Source organism: Pleurodeles waltl, chromosome 6, assembly GCF_031143425.1.
Source record: "Pleurodeles waltl isolate 20211129_DDA chromosome 6, aPleWal1.hap1.20221129, whole genome shotgun sequence".
Lineage (NCBI taxonomy): Eukaryota > Metazoa > Chordata > Amphibia > Caudata > Salamandridae > Pleurodeles > Pleurodeles waltl.
This window is the reverse complement of record NC_090445.1, coordinates 1,321,117,886-1,321,133,878: the sequence shown is the minus strand read 5'-3', so window position 1 is coordinate 1,321,133,878 and position 15,993 is coordinate 1,321,117,886.

The following is a 15,993-nucleotide window of genomic DNA, read 5'->3' as shown; positions in this document are numbered from 1 at the left end:
GAAACAAAAGTAGCAACAAAACATAGAAAGTCAATAAAGGGAACTGCCACACGGTCAGCCCTATACTTCTTTACAAAAGTGCAGAAATCAACCCTACCAAATTCACTAAATTTGTTTCAAACAACAGGTTCGCCTCTTACAGGAAACTCCCCAAGCATCAAGAATCTTGTCAGTCTTGGCAACCATTGCTTGTCAACATTTCAGGACCAGGGGCCAAATGAATCAGTCCAGCCAAAAGACAATACAATTATTGAATTACCATCAAATACCACCCTCTCAAAGGACGGCACAATTATAGCACTATCATCAAACACTGTTACAGACAATACATTAGTGGCAGTGGCACACCTCACAAACTACGAAGACTGGACTGAGTTCGATGGTGACAAGGCCGGTGATGCTGCCCAGACTAGCTTGCTAACCAAAACAGCTTCAGTGTTTTCTTCAAACCTTCAGGAGTTTGGGACTGCAGCCGCAGCTGCCTTCCTCACTCCTCAAAAAAGTAGCCCATAACCAGAAAGATCCTGCCCTGGCTCTAACCGGGGATCATCCAAACCATCGGCATACATATCTGTAGTGCCATCTGAAGAAGGAAGTAGACAGACGACTGTTAGAGCAAGAACTCACAGTAGCCCAAGCATCAGCGCCTCCCTACGCCATTTGTCAGATAATGAAAGTCAGTTGGACTCAACTGACTTCCAGATGAGGGCAATCTCCCTGGCAATTCAAACCAACATAGACCATAACAATTTACTGACCTCTATCAATACTACCCTGACAGCCGCAATCAGTGCCCTCACATGGCAATCTGAAAAACTAGAAATGCAATTAGATCTTATACATGCACTAGCTAATTCCATCATCAAAATAGAAGCGAAGCTAATAGCCATAGAACAAAACGTGCAACACTTCGACACCACAGCCCGGCCCATGTTTGCACATGGATCTGTACATCATTGGTGGACAAACTGTCATCTCTACCAGAAGTTTTGACCAGTATGATTATAGAACAGAAACCAGCCCTGCATTATGCAAGCTTGGCCAAATCCCCAACACGTAATGAGGGTCCAACTAGACAATCAATGTACACCTCATCGATGGATCCAGCTCAAACAGACTCTTGAATTCTGCCTGCCCCTCCTGTCTCACCGCTGATTCAATCTGAAAGCTTGCCCATCACCATAAATGTCAGTCCGCATACCCATAATGATCCTAAGATAACACCAGAGCCTCAAAGGAGCGCAAGAAATGAGTAGGCGCAATGTGGATCCAAGGGATCCAATGAAGAGCAACACCTCGAGCGGGCCAGAAATGCTTTCAAAAAGAGCCAAAAAAAGGCTAAGAACAAACAGAAAAGGGAGACATGACAGGCAGCAGCTAAAATGGGTCACATAATGGTATCCCCAGATGAGCAAAGTATACAACCAATCTTTAAAGACACAAGGATGGGGAAAGATTCTCAGGGAAACCTGGAAGCTCTCCAAAGGCCAACCAACATTTATTATCGGTGGCCCCTGTTGGGGTACACACTAAAGGTACCACAGATACAAAAACAAGTGACTCTTCTATTCACTCAGTCTCCAAGCCAGCTGATAATCTGCCCCTAATAGATTGCCCCAAACAATTTCAAACGGTGCTTCAAGTGCTATATTAAGTGAGTCCTCAGGTAATCGGACATCCGTAGAAAGAATCCCAAATTCTAAGCTGGCCAGATGGGCAAGGACGAGCCCAGACCTTCCCCAAGACAACATGGAAATGCACGGTTGGCAAGATCAATTATTAGACTAGCCCAAGCTTGCCACCTTAAGCAAGAATAAATCAAGCACTCTAAATGACACTAACAGAGAAACCCAGGGCGCAATTGAACAAGGAAGTTGCACACCCACAGCTAGTGCAAATCTGTTAAGGATGTTTAAGGCCCTATCAGAGGCGACAAACATAAAAACAGATGACATACTGAGAGTAGCATTTTAGGTGCTGCCAGAGCACAGTAACAAACGTGAAGCTACTATAATGACATTAAGATCTCCGGCTCTTGCCGATATGGTACTGACAAATAAACAATATCTAGAGAAAAGGGGCATAAAGATAGAACCGATAGTCCAACTGAACTACCCCTACCCACTTAAAAAAATCAAGTCAAACTTTGCATCAAAAAGCCAGTACCCACAGCATTCTAAAAGGCATTGCCCATCATAAGGCAGAGGAGCGGTACACCAACTTTTCCATATTCTGTACTTATTCTACTTCGTTGAACAGCACCAGAAAAGTGTCTTTTGATCACGGGAACATGAACAGTCCAAACTATAGCACCAGCACAACAAGCAGAACAACTCAACATTATATCTAACAACAATAGCCAACCAGAGATCAGTGAATATTACTTAAAAATCATTTCTTGGAATGTTGCAGGTCTCAAGAGACTCCTAAATCACAACGTAGCCCAACAACACCTAGCAAACGGGGACATATTATGCCTGCAAGAAACCTGGTCAACCTCCTCACTGACTGTTCCAGGTTTCTATTAAATTCACCAGCCTGCTATAAAAAGAAACATTTTTGGGAGAACCTCCGGAGGCCTCTCGATCTACTTAAACATCAATTTAGACATCCTAGTTAGTATAGTACCTACCAATAACCAAATGCTACAGATAATAAGATTTGAAATCCTGACATCAAAAGTTCACAAGTCAAAATTTCTCCTAATGAACCTTTACAACAACGTATTTGACCAAGCAAAGACAGAAAGTATGGCACAACTAGTTGACACACTGGATAGAGCAGTCTGCGACCACACTGGCTTTAGTGTCATAATTTGTGGAGATTTTAATCTTAGATTGCTAGGAACAAGAGCGGACTTGATCCACCCGGAATGCCCTGCCAGCCGTGAACTTCAACAATTCTTCTAAAAACATGGCCTCGTCTCATTCATTCAGCACTCACAAAATGTCAGTGCCTTCGGACAACAGTTTCTGAAAACCTTTCAGAATAACACCACCTTAGGCTATATGTTCTCTACTGAGGAAGTTATAGACTATCTAACAGCTTTTGAAATCCCAATACTAAAGGCAAGTGAACATCTTTCCCTTATAGCAACCTTTGAGATGCATCCAAGGTGCCTGGAAATGTACAAATCAATTGGTATGCCTCAGGGGGTAGAAGAAGCACAAATAATCAGATGAATAAAATGGGGACCCATGCATCCCAAGCATATAACCAGTGGTTAAACGCCGATGGCCCAACTCTTTTGTTATTATTGAGGGACTCACTCCGAACTAAATTGCCAGACATCACCTACGATCTCGTGCAACACGCAGGATCCTCCAGCACATCTCTACGGCGTTTTGCAAAACCTCCTCGTCAAGATTCCATAGGAGAGAGTAAGTTGAATCTAGCCATATTGAGAAGATCACTTGGCAAAACGAGCGACCCTATAATGAAAAAAGAGCTAGCATCAAAATTACAGAAACACACTAAAAAACACAAGCAGCTGATAAGGTGCGTAAAATGCCAACAAGCGGAAAAGGAGTCTGTTTACATCTACTCTTTGACAAGAAAACACAATCACGGCAAACTATGGAGATACATCAAAAGCAAGATCAACAAAAGTGACCAACATAACAACGCGATGAATGAAGCTTCCCGGGTAGAACATGTAAAAAAACTCTGTTCAACCGACCAATTTTCCCAAGCACAACCAGAGGAGAAACCAGACATCAATGAACATCAAACAGTCATGGGACTTGCTCCCTCTCCAGGAGAGATTGCTAGCATTCTGCATAGGAAGAGGTCGTTGGGGGCTCCCGGTCCAAACGGAATCCCTGCATACATCTACAAGGAAGATCCGAACCTCTGGTCACCAATCCTTTCTGCACTGTACTGCTCCTGCCTTGATTCCCAGGAAGTACCACCGAACTGGAGACACTCAATACTACACCCCATTTACGCAAAGGGGGATAGGCAAGACCCTGCTAATTATCACCTCATTGCACTCCTTGACACTGAAGCAAAAGGATTTGCTTCAGTTCTTCTGGAAGAACTGCAAAAATGGGCAGAGGCCAAAGAGTTAGTGCCTCTAAACCAAACTGGCTGCAGGGCGAATTGTGTGACCATGGACAACATCGTAGCCCTTTCGTCTCTAGCTCATGAGGCTATGGCTAAAATATCGCCCCCTCTTTTTGCATGTGTCGTAGATTACTCTGCGGCATTCGATGCCGTTGACAGAAATCTACTATGGAACAAGCTAAAAAACTGGGGCATCTCAAATAACCTCCTAAGGGCAATAACACTGTTATATACATCTACCTGGGTGAGGGTCAAGCTGTCACCCTCCAAAGACACCAAGGAGATTCCTACCACCAACGGGCTAAAACGAGGCTGCGTTTTGGCACAGCTTCTATTTAACCTCTACACCTTGGATATGCCACAGGCACTAAAACAAGCCAACCCGATACCACCGAAAACTGGCAATCAAAAAATCACCTTGCTACAATACGCAGATGATATCGTCCTGTTGGACCACTCCAAAGTTGGCTTACAAAAAGCGCTAACAACACTGCACAGCTACAATACAGTACACAAAATGACGGCAAATGCTACTAAAACCAAAGTAGTAATTTTCGGCGGGACACTGAAATACCAGCACTTTCGATGGAAATCGGGGCTATGGACATGTACAGCTATCTGGGAGTTTGTCTCTCAGCCAAGGGAACACCCAAACCCCACCTTCAACATCTGAAGGCAAAGGCTGATTATATAACAACTAGAATATGCCAACTCAACAACTCAATAGAAAGCCCCTCTGCTAAATTAATCCTTCAAACTCTTGAAGCCACATTTCTCCCTGCAATGAATTATGGTCACAAAGTATTCCCTGTCCAATCCGCTGCACTGATAGAAAAGCTCTAGGTTAAAATCTTCAAAAGAGTTTTTAAGCTGCCACAATATGTAAGGAGTCATCTAATAAGGCTGGAATTTGGTTTGGAGGGCCAGCATTGGGCCATGATGGGGGCCTTCCGGAAATAGTACCACAGGATAGTCATAACCCCACCTAACACTCTGAAGTCAATCCTCTGCTACATTTTTGACACAAATACCAATCCTTGGTCACAATATTTAACTGCAGCTTTAAACAATCTCCAAACTGACAAGTAGAACTGATCAGGTTGGCCCAGTTACACATTGCAATCAAACCTGTGATTAAAAAACAGATGAAATCGCTTTCTCTGGCATGTGATCTTGGAAGAACGAACAAGAATCCCCTGCAAGAGGCACTAATTGCTTTTGGCACCACTGCCATATTTTACTCATCCCATCAGGAAAACCTGCATGATACAAATTGCCTTTACGAGACTGCTCAGCCTGAGGACAAAGGAGCTAAACTCGAAATGGAGCTCCCTTACCACCTTTGGGGGTTGCAGGCTATGTGACTATAAATCTGAAACCTTTATCCACCTATTGTGCTGCTGTCCGGCCCTAATGAATGCACATCTTTCCCTCCTAAGACCTCTCTTTCTCCATCATAATTAAAGAACTTGCACGGAGGCATTATCCCTGGTGTTCGTTTTAAAGGAACCTACTGACCTGGCCAAATTTGGAAAGTTTATTAAGCTGGCTCAAGATGAACACACAAACGAGCCCTTAGGTTTTGACTCAGTGCTGTGAAAGGCAATCAGTCTAGGTTTTATTTAAAAAAAAAAAATTATATATATATATATATATTTATTGTACCTAATGTAACCTATATGTGGTCGACGGTCTTCCAGAGAGCACATTTTTTTTTTGTCTCCTGTATAATTTTCTTTGTTTGCGAAGATTTTAAGTAATCAAGCAATAAAATGATGATGATAAAGCGAAAAATGGCCATTGGAACTGTGGAGCACCTGAGCCATGCATTATGTCAGATTAAGAACAATCACTTTGCCAACAAATGGAGGGGGAAGTTATTTGAGAGTGCTCTCCACCCCTAGCACTGGTGGTTGGTGACATTTCAAATGGTGGTGTACAAAACGTAGGGATGACATTTACGTAACGAGCTAGCAAACTGAGCGAGTTCGACTCTTCTAGGAAGGATTTGGAAGGGTACTCCCCCAAGAACAGTTTGAAAATGTTACATTTTAATAAAGATTTTTGTGAGAAAGCAAGACGGTTTCCAAAGCATTTCCGAATGTATGAACACTTTGAAATGTCACCAGTCACCACCACTAAATTGTGTGATCTGAAGCAAATATTTTTTTTAACTGAGCCTCCTTTTTATTCATTTTACATATGAAAGCACCTTCAAAGTGCAAGTTTGGGATATTCATTTTCCAGAAGCCTCTTTTGTACTTGATGTAAAAGTCTAACCCATTCCATCATCTACAGTAAGGATCTAGGCCACATAATGGGTACACATGACCCTTGACTTGCTTCCTAGCTAAGAGCATTGTCATCATGGTGGGGCAGTAGTGTTTCTCAGTTCATGTTCAAAAACTCACAGTTTTAATAAATACTTCTCCATGCAGAGATAAAATTTCAGTACTAAGGTAAACTTATACATGTTAAAGAAATACACTTGAATTTGGGAGACACTGTATCATATTCTAACATACAATGTTTGTTGCTACACTTATATGCCAAATATTTTCAGTGCTCGGCTAGTGCACAGGCTGTTGGAGCCAAAGCGGATCCTTGGCTTTGCTATGGCTCAGCTCTACCTGTTAATTTGATGGCTCTTTGTTAGACCTGTCAGCCTTAGGATGGTCTTCCCCCAAACCTTTAGCCTTCCACCTCCATTTTATTTGGCAGATCTTGTTTTGTTGGCCATAGGAAACTGCACTTCACCACTGTATCAGTGCTAAACTGCTTGTTCTCTCTCCTCTAAACTTTGGTAGAATTGGCTTGTGCCCAATTGGTATATTTAATTCATTTTTAAGTCCCTGGTAAAGTGGTATTACATGTATCCGTGTCCTTTAACTTAAATGCTACTAGTGGCCTGCAGCACTGGTTGTGCCACCCATTAAAGAAGCTCAAGTAAACATATCTCAGACCTGAATGTGCAGTTTTAAATTGCCATTTAGACCTGGCTAAATCACCCTTTTGCCAGGCCCAAACCTTTCTTTTTAATACACGTCACCCCTAGGGTAGGCCCTGCACAGCCCAGAAGGCAGGGGGAAGTGTATTTAAAAAGTAAGACATGTACTTTTAAGTTTTATATGTCCTGGTAGTGAAAAACTCTTAAATGTGTTTTTCACCACTGCAAAGCCTATCTCTCCAATAGACTAACACTGGAGTTGCCTTGTTACATTTAATAAGTTGTAATTTGCAAATGAGAGCAGGTAACCCATTCATCCTTGGTGTCTTTGGAATTGTAATGAAAAATCCTAGCTTCTGGTGAAGTTGGATTTTAAATAGCAATTTTGAAAATGCCCCTTTAAGAAAGTTAGCATTTCCTGCCTTAGCCATTTATTGCCTGTAGCCTGTCTCTGGTCACGTGACCGTTTATACCTGGCAGTTGGGTTTTGTGTATTCCCCACAGGAAGCCACAGACAACAGAAAGCGTAGGTGTGCCTGGATGAGCCATCACTGGCAGGTTGGGACCCAGACCTACATACACTTGAATAAGCTGTGTACTGCCTTCACAAAAAGGGCTCCATACCGCCTGTAGTAATCTGGAACCAGGGAAGGAAGGGTGCCAGGGAAACCTCTGGAAGCCTCTTCTCCACTTCAAAGGCACAACTGGGTATACCAACTGGACCTTAGAAACCAACTAGTCAGTACACTTCTGGACCTGTGGATACTCTGCCAGGAAAAAGGACTGCTGTGCTGCTGAAGGACTGCCACTGTGCTGGACCGCTACCCTGCTGGACTACTGCCTTGCTGTGCTGACCTGCTGACCTTTTTGCCTGGGTAAGGATGTCTAGAACTGCATCTCTTGAACCCAGAACCCAAGGTTGACTCCAAGATCTAGTTGGCTGGCATCCAGACTTGAGCCTCAGGGTCAGAATGCTCTAGCAACCTCGACCCAGCACCTGGACACTGCTATCTGTGACTCCAGTCCTGGACCCTTGGAAATTGGCCTAAGGTGCTCTGCCAGCCTCTCTGGATGCAACTGAACCAACGCATGTCCTCTGGTGCCCCGAGCAGAACCGATGCATCACTGCTACTGTGTGGATCGGAACCATCGCACAGACCATAGACCATTGCTGCATCAGATCCACTGCTGTGTTACACATCCTCAGTGCAGGTCCTCTCATTCCTCATCTATGGCAGCCTCGATGGCACTGCTGGACTCGAATTGCAACCTCACAGTTCCTTTGAACAGTTGTATCGCTTCAACTTCATGGTGCGGCTCAACTCTGGACTTCGCATCCCAAGCCCTGGTCAATGGAATCCTCAATGACGACACAGGAAGCAGCCTCACATGAATCTCAGAACTTATGTATTGCTTCTGATGCTTGACACATCTTCAACGCAGATCCTCCCAATGCGCTGCAAACCAGGATTTCAGGTACTTTGTTCAGCGGGCCTAACTGGGTCCCTGTAGCTGGCCCCTGGTTCCATTGCAGTGAGCCTGAACTTGGGACTGTGTCCCAGTCTGGCATAACCAGATATTCACAGGTGGTGCTTTGCGCTTTTTGGCGCTATTTTCACTAGTGTTTCAAATTGAATATCTCCAGTTCTACAAAGCGGATTTTTGTCATTTTGGTCTTATTTTATTGGAAATTACTCTATGTTTCACAACCATTTGTGGGATCCTTTTGTGGTGTGTTTTCACTGGTTGCTGTTTGAAGTGTTGCACAAACAGTTTACACATTGCCTCTGAGCTAAGCCGGACCCGGCTGTGCCAAGCTACCCAGGTGTTGAGTACAGGTTAATTTGGGGTTTTCTTGTGACTTCACCCTGAGAGGAATTATGGTTGCTGCTTGAGAAGTATTTTCATCATCATCATAAAATCTTTATTCAGTTTTGGAAACAACTGTAAAAGGACAAAAAAAAGAAAAACACAACCCATAGAGTCATACAAATATAAAATATATGCATGGGACACAAACAGTTACAATTAGTACCAAGGGCCATTAAAAACAGTTTAGAAAATTGGCAGCAATTCATTAATCAATCAAGTCTAGATAGCCTAGATCTCAATACAGCATGTAAAAAAGAGACAGCATATAATACATGGTCATTAGGAAGCATCTGCAAGTACATGAGAGCAGGGAATACTTGGGTAAAGTTCAAGAGCTTCAGCAGTGGGACAATAAACTGCTTTCTGGGCAAACTAAAATAATTGCAAAACAATTCAAAATGCAACGTGTTCTGAGAAGACCTATTGTTGCAGACACTGGACAAAATAGAACAAGGCTGAACCCAGCCTCTGGGTGACGCCAGGAGATGGTGTAGCAAATTAAATCTTAACCTAGCCAAAACAAATCTGTCCCTCATGCTGGAAACCTGAGCTGGGTAAGGCTCCAGGCCTTGAACATTTTTCAAAAGGATGTGTCCCCTCATCGTAGTTTTCATCAGCTGTTCCTATTCTCTAGCGAACGAAGCATGCTCTAGAAACAGATCCTTCATCGTATGCAGTTCTGAGAGTGACAAAAAACAGGGCTCAAGAAATATATCTGCTCTCCCTAGGATGGCGAAGGCTGCCTTCACATAGGCAATCCAAGGAATTCTATGTGTGTGATCAAGGGACAGGCAATCCAAAAGAATATGTTAATTAAGCTTGAGTCCCTCCCTGGTCTAGATTTTAATCCAGCACAGCAAAGGACTATGGGCAACTATATCAGCTAAGGATCTTGTGCCAAGCTCCATATGGACTGAAAAAGCCAGAGCATTTTGAGGTACCTGCACCAGCTGCCTTAAAAATTGATTTTCACCAGTCTGGATTTTGTCAGTCTTCACATACTCCCAGACCTCGCTTCCAAACAGGGTCCACACACATTTGGCCTGATAGATTTTAAGCAGAATATGAGGTGACCAGGAACCCAGTCTACACCCAAACTGGTCACAGCCCCAGTCGTCTTCACAAGCTCCGCCCTCCTCCCCTCAATGAGGGGCCTCCAATTTTTGTTCACTTCAAATAACACCCCTAGATAAGGAAAGGTCGGGACTTTTGCTAAGACATGGTCAGCCACCTTGAATAACTTAGAGCTAGTGGACCGAGGGCCTATGACCATGATGTACAATTTAGTGAAGTTTCATGCCAGATCCAAACTCCCCATAAAGGCAACAAACTTGTCCAGGAATAGCTGTAGCACTACAGCAGTCTTAGTCAAGTGAACCGTGTCGGCATGTAACAATACCGGAATCAATCTCAATTCCACCCTCAGGCAGAGGGACAGAGAGAAGGGATTGCTCAAGACCATTAATGTTGAGGGTGACAAGAAGGGTGCAAGAATGCACCCGTGGGTAACACCCCCACTGGTGGAAAAAGGCAAAGTGCGGTCAGCTCCTTCAGAGAACCCCACTGATGCAGAAGGGCCAGAGTGCAGATCAGATAAAAGGGACTCTATATCTGGGTCCACCACTATCTCAAGAAGCAGAACCCACAACTTCACAGAATTGCCCTATGAAAGGCAGACGTAAGTTCCATGAACGTCAGATGAAGAGATTCCGAGTGAGCGACTGTATAATTATTAATAATTTTGTATAAGTTCAAACATTGATCAGATGTCGGCCTGCTGGGACTAAAGCCATATCAAAGCTCGGAGAGGAAATCATTGGCATCTGACCGTGCCATCAGCCTATTTAGGATTACAATCCCTAGGACTTTGACTACAGCATTGATCAATGAGATAGGGCGTTAGCACTGGGGGTTGTTCTTATCCCCCTTCCTATACACTGGCGCAATCACCACTGTAGGCCACAAGGGAAGCACCCCCACCTGCTCCCTTGCATTCAAAAGCAGAGTCAGAGCGGGCTGCAGATCTCAATATTGTCCAGATACAAATCCAGGGGAATCCCGCCAGGGGCCTTGTTATGTGATAAAGCGCAAATGCCCTGAGTAATCTCTTCTACTGTAAACATCACACTAGCCCAACTCATCACTGATACCACCCTGCCCACCCCACCTTCAATGGCCCCAAAGTTGTAGACCCCTTCAAAGTGGTCAGTCCATTTTTGCTCAGAGATATGGTGGCATATTGCCAGGCCGTTTCCCTCCACGTCCCGGGCCTATTTATCTCCTTTCAGAAAAGAGAGCTATCTCTAAAGCTCACACAGCTGTCCTAGCTCCTCCCCCGGCAATTTCCCTCAATCAACAAGAGGAACTAGATTCCTATCTCTGCAGGCGGCCTTGAGAGCTATCTTCGGACAATTAAGGCTACTTGAGAAGCCCTAATCAAAGTACTTAGGGCCCTGCATGGCTGGTTTTGGCACCGGTTCTACAGTAATTCTAGGACTTTCTGGGCAATGTCTACAAATGCTTGCAAATCATCCCTCTCCCTAGCACTTGAGTCCAGACAGAAGGAAATCTCCTTCTCGCAGGCAGAAAAAAGGGACGCTTTAAAAAGCAGTGGGTCCTCCTGTGACCTTTTGAGTCTCATACCTCGGAAATACCCCTTTTTCCACACCCTCCGCTCTAACAGCAATATCTCCATCAGTACCTTAAGACAGGGGATTGTGATCACTGAAAGGGCTATAGATAATGTTAAAGTAAGAGATGTACAGTAACAAGGGGCTAATACAGTACAAATATGAAATATATGATAAGCATGCAACCCCTCCCTTTAAATGTTGGTAAAATAAGATATTTAGGGAAATTAACTAGCTTCTCCAAAGCAAAAGCAAGGTAGTAAGTGTCTGGGATAGTAGTAAGCAAGTAAGTGGCTCCCTTGTGTGAACTGATGGAGCCCCTCATTCAACATACATTTAGGTTTAGATGCGACCAGTGCTAAAGGACAATCACATTGATGACAATGTAAATCCCCTACAAGCATTGTCATCCCCTTCCCAGGACCAAGCTCTGACAGGGAATCCTTTGCAAAGCCTAAACGATGAAGACTGGAAACCCTATCTGGCCCATTTGTATTATAGAAGTTAACCAAAACTATTGGGATACAACCCGAAACCAATAACTTCAACCCTGGCATCATATGTGCATCCCATTCCAAATCCTTAACGTGCTCACACAGTTCTGCTGCAACATAAGTAACACGGTCCCAACTGGCCCTGCCCACCACCAAGGGCACTGTGGAGAAAAAATACTTTAACCTCCCAAGATTCCTAGAGACAAATGACATGATAGGATTTAAGAAATTGCACCCAAGTAAGATCATTAAACTTGTACGACATCCTCGCAATTTTCCATCATAACAACTTCAGGTCATTTGAGTTGCCAACGGAAATAAGAGTTAAGCACCATCCGGGTTTTAAAAAAAGGAGAAGGTACTACTGAATGGGAGCTAGACACATCCCCGAGAACAGCTTGGCCATCGGTAATGGGAGGAACATGGAGCCCCTAATGAATTGAAGGACACGCGCTGGCACAACTGAGTCCTTGGGGGGCATGCTGGTGCTACATGAAGGGGCAGAATCAGAGGGGTTACAAATCACAGATGTGGTATGCTGTCTTGGCTTCGAAACTACCAAATTGTTTATATGGTCCTTAACTGATGAGACTCTAGATTCAATCAGGTAGACTGGACAGTATAGGGTCTAACTTGGCATTTAAGAAAACCTTAAACTTGGACAAAGGATCATCAATCAAAGGCTCAGACTGCGGGAGACAGCGAAGCTGAGGATCAGTTTGAGGCAACCACAATAACTAAAGTGCTGCTTCGTTTAGAAGCTGCAGCAACTCTTCTCCACTTGTTTCTTGGGCTGACAATGGGGCTTGAGGGCATAGTCTTTGGTCGTGACCCTTCACCCGTACTTTACTCCCCTTCACCAACAACCCAATTTCTTACACTCATCCTAAACGTCAAACATGCCCAGTTCTAATTCTTCCGAGGCATGCCTAGGATTCTGCTCCAGAAGTCTGTTGTTCCAGGATTAGCGCCATGTCCACCTATAACATGTGTGTGCAGTGATTTACACATCAATCGTGAGGGTGCAGGCTGGCACTGCACACCTTCCTGGAGCTATAGGGTTCTGAATAAGCACTGATCGCGAGGAGTCTGCATCATCAGCAGTCTGCTTCACTGCAGGGCAACAAGGAAAATTCATGCTGTGCATCCTTGTGGTAACACGCGCATTAATGTAAATTTTTACATAGTGAATTATAAATTGCTCCAGGAACGGTACCTCAGAGGAGCCTAATGGCTTCAGATGCCGCTCGCGTTAACAGGAGCTGCCCAGTTCAATTATAGCCTCTGATCCTCCTCAGTTTGTGAATTCCAGGAAATCTCCCTTTGCCGATAAAATACACCTGTAAGTAGTCTAGCCCAGATTTAAGAGGGCCTAGCGCCTCCTTGAGCCACATTAGCGTCATTTTTTTAACGTTAATGTGACCAAACGAGGCCAACGTTGTCGCACAAGATTTACTAAGTGCATTGCGCCACTTTGTAACCGATTGCTCAACATTATGCCATTATGCCTGCGGCAGGCATAATGTATGAAAGGGGAGCGTTCCCCCATTGGGGGGCTGAAAAAATGGTGCAAAGAAAGCTAAAAGCTTTCTTTGCACCATTTTTTGCAGCATTTTTAATGCCTGCACAGAGCAGGCATTAAAAGGAGGTACACCATTATTTATAATGGGCCTCAAAGTGCTTTGCAGGATTAGCGTCATAATTGTTTACGCTAATCCTGCAAAGAGCCAAACTAGAGTAAAGCATTTTGCCATTACTTCCCTAACTACCACCACGGTGCTCTGTATCTTAAATATGTCGCAAATATGGTGGAGTTAGGGGGGCCGCTAAGAGGCGCAAGGAAAGTAGCACTACATTGGATGCAGCGTCACTTTTCTTAAATCTGCCCCTCTTTGTCTATTGAAAACTGCTCTTAGGGACTTGGGAAATGTTCTCACTGTGCCACAAATAAAATGTGGATTCTGCGTGGCATTCATGGTCCAATCTTATCCTCCAAGAATTACGAAGCTTAACCATTGATGTCAGAAACTGGAAAATCAGGGACAAAATCAGGCTTTCCTTCTTGAACAAATTATGTGATCTAAGGTAAATGCTTTATTGTTCCCACCTCTTACATTTATTATGACAAATCAGCGTCTTGCAACGGGAGCACAGCACAGGGAGTGCGCTTTACAGAAACCATTTTTGATTAAATATATTATAATGTGCATCCTTTAACAAGAATGTAGGCTACATATAACGTACACATGGCCTCTGACTTGCCTCTTATCTCACTCTCATTTTTATTAACTACTTCTCAATGCAGAGATACAATTTGCTCTACTAAGGAGAAATGCATGATAAACATCGTACGGAGAGTGGTTCGCAGCGCTTGACAGTGCTGAGGACAGCAAAATGTGCCCTAAATCATGTACACTTAAGTTTTGTGACTCACCGGACTAGCTGTGCACTGTGAGGTGTTGGTGAGACATTTTTCTTATGTCCGTTGACATCAAAAACACAGGCTTGGACTGCGACTCTGGCAGGAAACACATGCTCTGCTAGCGGGAACAAGACAGAAGGTGTGACTGCTCTCTTCTTTTCCTTTCATGCACAATGCCGCCAAGGGCGCTGTGCACGTAGGGAAGACCTGTGAGTCACAAGAAGAGAACAGAAGCATTGCGAATCAGTCTATGGTTTCAATATAAAGCCACACAGTGAATGGCCATGTTCTCTAATACTCCCGCCCCTGCACTGCCTTGTGAGCATGGGTCACAGGAAAGGTCAACCTCCAGAAGCAATTCTTGTGTTGCTTTTCTGTTTATAACAATAAAAAGCATGAGAACAACACAGGGATTCGTTGGGACAGATGAATACAACTTTTCAAAGGAGACCAGGGGGCAGTGCTGTGTTCCCCTGGCTCCTTAACACAGCAGGGGTTCAAGAGACCTAAAGTATGCATGTCTGGCTAGTCACAGTAAGAGACAAGTCCAACGCTTTATCCTGGGTCTGCAGCCAGGGCCAGCTTTTGGACGGGGGGCGCTGTGTTTAGCAATAACTTCCGAAACTTTCGATTTAAAAGCACCTGCTGAAAAGTTCCTTGTGTGTTTAGCCTTCAAGAAACAATTAAAATGTCAAGATACCTTTTGTGATTAATGTTCCTGATTAATGTTCCTGCCAGAGAGAGAGAGAGAGAGAGATGGGATTTTTGCCTAGTGGCAGCTTTGACTCAACATAAAGTAGCATAGAGGGTTAATATGCCTGCTGCAAAAAACAGAACTATGGGTCATATTTAAGTTGCAGCGCCACTTTTCTTGCACCCCTTAGCGCCCCCTAACACCACCATGTGTGCATCATATTTAAAATATGGTGTATCATGGTGGTAGTTAGGGGACTAGCGTCAGAATCTTTTACACTAGTCCGAAGCTTTGCAGTATTAGCGTAAAAAATGTTGGCGCTAATCTTGCAAAGCACCCAGAGGCCTATTGTAACCGATGGAAGCATCCTTTTAATGTCTGCTTTGAGCAGGCGTTAAATGTGCGGCAAAAAAATGATACAAAGAAATCTGGCAGATTTCTTAGCATCATTTTTTTGGCTTCCCCCTAACTGTGGGATTTCCCCTTTGCATACATTATGCCTGGCACAGGCATAATGTAGTGCAAAGGGTTACAAAGTGGCGCAGTGCATTGCATCTCTTTGTAAATATGGCGCAGCGGTTTTGGCCTTCTAACTCCACATTAGTGGAAAAAAATTACACAAATGTGGTGTTAGAATGGCACTGGGGGCTCTTAAATATGTCCCTATGTCAGTGCTTAATTTGTGCTTGATGTTTTTGGTGCGGAGCACCAGCACTTATTGTTGAGGCATAGCGCTTATTTTTCTGCCTCAAGCATTTACTGCGAGAAAAAGACACATATGGAAAAAAAGGAGGAAAAGAAAAACACAAGAAAGCATCACAATGGGAAAAAGCAGAAATCTGCCAGAGTGAGCTGAAGGGGCAGGGAGT